Consider the following 5608-nt stretch of genomic DNA (forward strand, 5'->3'; position numbering starts at 1 on the left):
TCCTTTTCCCTTTTGTTGCAAAAGCAGAGGCTACATTGTTGCAAGCATTGTTGCCTCTGGCACCCAGGCCAGGGATATGCCTGCATCTGCAACAGGGCCCCCTTTCTCGCCCCCCATTTTAAGGCCTTATGCCCTCCTTAGCTTTCCAGCCCCCCCCCAACCCCCTCACTCCGCTTACTTGCCTCCTTTCCCTCCTTCCTCCCCTCTTCCTTTGGTTTGAGCCTTCTCTTCCCCTCTTTCCTTTTTTCTCCTTCCCCCTTTCCTTGGCCTCCAGACCAGCACCACAGCGATGCGCTAGCAATGCACCCCCTTATGCGCCCCCCTCTTCTAGGCCGCAAGGGAGGCTGGGAAATGGAGTCCTTTGAGCCTGTTGGGCAAAGAGCGCCCTCAGGGTCGGGACTACAAGTCCGGTTGCGCCTCTTTCCCTCCTTCCCTCTTTCTCTCTTTCTTCTTTCTTTCTTTCTTCTTCCCCCTTCTTTCTTTTTTGGAGGGGGGGATCAAAAAAGGGGGAAAAAAAAGAGTAAGATTTAAAAAACAAATTCCCTTCCAGTCCTTCAGACTTGTTCTTTCTGCTTTGAACCACATGATGGTGTTTGCTTGTTTTGTGTGTGGTGTGTGTGTTGTGTGTAAAGAAGTGACTCACAAAGGAAGAGGAGGAGAATCTAGGAACATCGCTTGCCAAGAAAAAGTTGGGTCCAATCTTCCTCCTTCTCACTTCTCTCCTTTCTTTGCTCATTGTTCAAGGCAGCTTTCTCCCGCCTGATTTTGCATTTGAATGAAGGGATGACTCCTCCAGGCCCTGCCAGGCTGCATTCTTGAGGATGGAAACCCCATCGAATCATGCCAAGGGGTTTACTTCTCAGCAGATAGGAAAAATTCACCCTAGATGAGGATGAAATTGTTGTCAAATGGTCAAAACACAGCAGTTCAATATTCGCTGCACGATTCAATATTGGAATAACAGTTCAACGTTCAAAAACAAGAGATTGAAATTGAATGGCTCAATATTCAAAAACAGATCAAAAACAGTTAACGCAAATGTGGGAAGTTTATCACATGACATTTCGCCAGACTAGCAATAACGTGAAAATAAAGCGAACGTAAAGGGGACAAAAATGGCAACTTTTTAGTTTCAGGACGTTCTGAAAGTAAAAAGCTGCCGTTTTTGTCCCCTTTACATTCACTATATTTTTGTGTTATTTCTGGTCTGGCGAAATGTCGTGTGATAAACTTCCTGCATTTAAATCCCATTTCTCAGCGGGATTTCGCTAGTGTGATAAGGTCCAAAGAGTTCCCCTTGTTGTGGTTTGGTGCCTTCAAGTCAATTCCGACTTATGGAGACCCTAAAGCGAACCTTAGGAGAACCAGCATGGTTCTAGTGGTTTGAATATTGGCTTCTGACCATTGGAGACAGGGTTTGAATCCTGTCTCAGCCACGGAACCCCCAGTGGATGATCCTGAGCAAGTCACAAAGGAGAAACATGCCAAGAAAACCCCCATGAAAGGTTTGCTATAAGTCTAGAAAGCACCACAACAACAAAGGCAACCCTATCATGGGGTGCTCTTGCCGAGATTTGCTCAGAAGGCCAAACATTGATCAGAACAGAGACCGCAACCAATAAAATAGAAGTGTGGGAATGAGAAAGACAGCTATGGAGGAACCAAACAAGATCCTAAAGTGTAAAGAGATGACATTAAGCGCTGAAGTTACAATTGCCCAAGCCATCACATTCTGTAAAATGCTTGTTTTCTGCCACCTTCATTTGAAGTATAGCTTCCCTCCATAGCTGCAGTGTTATCTTTAAAGACCTCGGGTGGATTGAAAGAGTCCCACGGAATGGCACCAGAATGAGCCATGATGTTTGCTAGCTTCTTCCCCGTATCTTATTTCCTGACGGTGCAAAACAGAAACAATAAGATTGTCTTACCTGCGAGGAAAAATAATGAGTTCTCCAGCGCTTTGAAAACAAAGAGGAGACTCCTGTAGGAAGAGAGAACAAGAGAGTCACTCAACACCTGATGCATCCCCTGCTAAACTATCATCATAAGGCAGAAGCCCAGGTAGTAATTAAACATGCCTCTTAATTGCCTGGGGAGAGTGGGGTTGCCAGCTTTTTTCCTGGCAGGACTCCTGTTCGCTTATAACAGCTGCGCACCAGGCAAGCATTCAATAGATATGATTCCTCCCCCTTTCGCTCTCTCCTTGCTGATCCCTGCCAAGCAAAGCAGCTGTCCATCTTGTGTGCTCTCAAGCAGTAAGAATTCAGCAAGAGTGCTATTTAGCTTAAAGCATCTCTGGATTGTCCTGGTGGGAGCTTACTGAATCACTGTGCGTAATTCAAAAGTACGGTCAGCCCTCCACATTTGTGGCTTTGACTTTTGCGGCTTTAACATGTCCTCCTCTCTAGGAATCACTAAGTCCTCCGGCACAATTCTGCTGGAAATTGACCATAGAGTTGTGCTGGAGAACCTAGAAGTTCCTAGAGAAAGCACTTCTCTAGACATTTTTAGGTCCTCCAGCGTGATTCTATGGTCAACCTCTAGCAGAAGTTGACCATAAAGTGGCTCTGGAGGACTTAGAGATTCCTAGAGACCTGTTCTCTTACAAAGATATAGCTGTGTGAGTCTGTAGAATCAATACATAGAGATCTTGTAGCACCTCTGAGACTAACAAAGAAATTGGCAGCTTGAGATTTCGTAGACTTCAGTCTACTTCCTCAGATGGATGTAAAAAGAATACTGTTTTTTTAATTTACGGTTTGTCCACATTCACATTCTTCATCCCTAACTCCAGTGAATGTGGAGGGCCCACTCTAATAGCAAAGCTCTCTGACAAAAGCTGGGTTTGGCAACCTTGCCAGATGTAAGGCATGCCTGTATACTTTTCTCTCTCTATCACGATTTTTTAGCTTTGCTTGCCTTCTCTTGAAAATGTTATTCTTCTGCACCATGTGTTCAGAAAATAATTGATTGCTCCATACTTTCTGACATTTCACAGATGTAAACTGAGACATGTGTGGCCAAGCAACTGCAGAGTGTAGTCACAATGGTTGTTGCTAAAAACCAACAACCCAAAACTCTTGCAATTGCAGATTGTGCAAAAGCATGGCTTTAAAAAACAACAACATAAAGCAAACCCACACAGCCATGATTATGTTTTTTTCTCTTGGTTCCTCTGATGCCACATTGATCAGAACCCTTCCCTGTATCCCTCTCTTGTTGCAACCTGCATTTACCCAATTAATACCTCATTATCCAAGCTCCTGAAGTTTATTTGCTCAAGGCATCACCAGGGCCCCAAGATTTCAGCTGCCCTCTCTCCTCCTGGGAACGTCTCTCAGTGTTTTGCACAGTGACATAAGGACTCCAGAAGGACATTCTCTGGGCCCACGCTTCCCCCACAACATCCATCACCCAGGAAAGAAATCCGTCAATGCAGGGTTGCAATTATAGCCACTTGCACAAACACACACCTGGCGACAGGTACATGTTGCTGGGTGATGGCTGGGAGAGTGGGTTGAGACTCCCCTACCTTATGATGTTCTAGGAAGTCATATGGCTGCATCCGCATTGGTCAAATAATCCAGTTTGACACCTTTTTAACTGCCATGGCTCAGTGCTATGGAGTTCTAAGAATAGTACTGTAGTTTGTTGTGTCACCAGAGCACAACAAACTACAATCCTCTGACTCCCATAGCACTGGATGTGTTTGGACTGGATGGCCCTTGGGAGGGGTCTGCTTTGGTCAGGACCACACCTGGAATACTTTGTCTAATTCTGGGCACCATGATTTAAAAGGATGTTAACAAATGGGAGTGTGTCCAATAAAGGAAGGGCACCAAAGGGCCTGGAAACCATGCCTTATGAGGAAAGAGTTAGGGAGATGGGGATGTTAGGCTGGAGAAGAGACGGTTAAGAGGTGGTATATGATATGATATGATGTGAAGCCTTGTTTAAATATTTGAAGAGGTGTCACATTGAGGACGGAGCAAGCTTGTTTTCTGCTGCTCCAGAGAATAGGGCCCAGAGCAATGGACGCAAGCTCCAGGAAAAGAGATTCCAGCTCAAGATTAGGAGGAACTTCTTGACAGTAAGAGCTGCTTGATAGTGGAAGAGGCTGCCTTGGGAAGTAATGGAGTCTTTAAGCAGAGGCTGGATGGTCATCTGTCAATAGGGATGATTTGACTGAGAGTTCCTGCATGGCAGAATGGGTTTGGACTGGATGGTCCTTGCGGTCTCTTCAACTTTATGATTCTATTCTTCCAACTCCGGGATTGTTATCCTTACCTGGAAGCAGCTAGAGTTACCTATAAATCCTTCCATCTACCATTTTGGGCCGAAGTCCAACCTGCCTTGGCCGGTGTGTGTGTGTGTGCAATACCTAGACCTGTGTTACTTGACATACTGGTACCACCTGTATAATATACTCGACCAGAAGTCAACCTCATGTGTAAGTTGAGGGCAGGTTTGGGGGCCAAAATGATGGCTTTTGCTATATGACCCATGGATAAGTTGAGGGTAAAACTTAGGGCCATGTAGCAAAGGATCTGAAACAAAGCAAAACAATGTCAAGGGACATACAGAATCCCAGCAGACATAACTCTTTGTGCTTATTCTTAAGGTTGGATGGATGAGAGAGTAGTTGGGACCAGTTTGGGACCGCTTTAACCGCCCTTGACCCAATGTTAGGGAATTCTGGGAGCTGTAGTTTTTTGAGAGACATTGAGCCTTCTCTGCCAGAGAACTCTGGTGCCACAAGGAACTACAGTTCCCAGGATCCTCTAGCACTGAGCCAGTTCAATCAGTCTCGGACTGTATTGTTTCCACAGTGCATTTTTTAGACCCCGGTCCCTATAGGATCTTGGAAGCTAAGCAGGGTCGTCCCTGGACGGCGCTTGGATGGGAGACCGAGAAGGAAGGCTGTGTTTATTGATTGGCATTGAAAGACATAGCCGTGTCAGTCTGTGGGGTTAATACGTATTGAAAGATTTTGTAGCACCTTTGACACTAACTTAAGAACAAAAATTAGCCTCAAAAGGCTACAAAATCTCTACACTTGTTGTTTTAGTGCTGTTTATTGCTGTTATTGCCTCCCAAGTCCTCCCAGGGATACAAACCCACCTTGAGGTAAACAGTCACACTCTCTCAGCCTCAGAGGATGGCAAACCTTGAAGAAACTTACCAAGGAAACCCTATGAGAGGATCCCCATAAGTCCAAAAAAATATATGATCCTGTCTCTTTAAGAGAATTTGCGCGCGCACTCCCCCCTTTCTTTTGTTATTATTATTATTATCATCCTTTTTGTCCTTCTTCTCACGCCGTAGCGGGGCTTTGAGGGTGGATAGAACTATCGTCCTCTTCCGCCTTCCTTTTATCGTTTTTTTAAAAAAAACGTATTCCTTTTCTATTTTTTCCCTCGTGGGCCACCGTAGCAGTTACCGCCGCGCGCTCGACGGAGGCGGGGCTTCAAAGGGTGGATGAAGAGGAGGGACACGGCTCGCCTCAACTTCCTCCTTCCCTTTTTTCGCAAGCTTCCTTTTTTTAATCCCTCGTCGGCCACCGTAGTCAAGCGTTAAAGCCTTCCGCGCGTGCGCGAAGGGAGGAAAA

At 45.5% G+C, this 5608-nt stretch overlaps 1 long non-coding RNA gene across 1 annotated transcript; it reads right to left on the reverse strand.

Annotated features, from left to right (window-relative positions):
- Nucleotides 1-710: 710 nt before the first annotated feature.
- LOC121936073 lies at nucleotides 711-5474 on the reverse strand. The gene is made up of 3 exons (XR_006104914.1): nucleotides 5183-5474; nucleotides 1929-1981; nucleotides 711-882 (listed from the first exon to the last, which is right to left on the reverse strand). It is a non-coding gene; the product is annotated as an uncharacterized LOC121936073 (long non-coding RNA).
- Nucleotides 5475-5608: the final 134 nt, after the last annotated feature.

The sequence above is a fragment of the Sceloporus undulatus genome, chromosome 7 (assembly GCF_019175285.1).
Source record: "Sceloporus undulatus isolate JIND9_A2432 ecotype Alabama chromosome 7, SceUnd_v1.1, whole genome shotgun sequence".
Classification (NCBI taxonomy): domain Eukaryota; kingdom Metazoa; phylum Chordata; class Lepidosauria; order Squamata; family Phrynosomatidae; genus Sceloporus; species Sceloporus undulatus.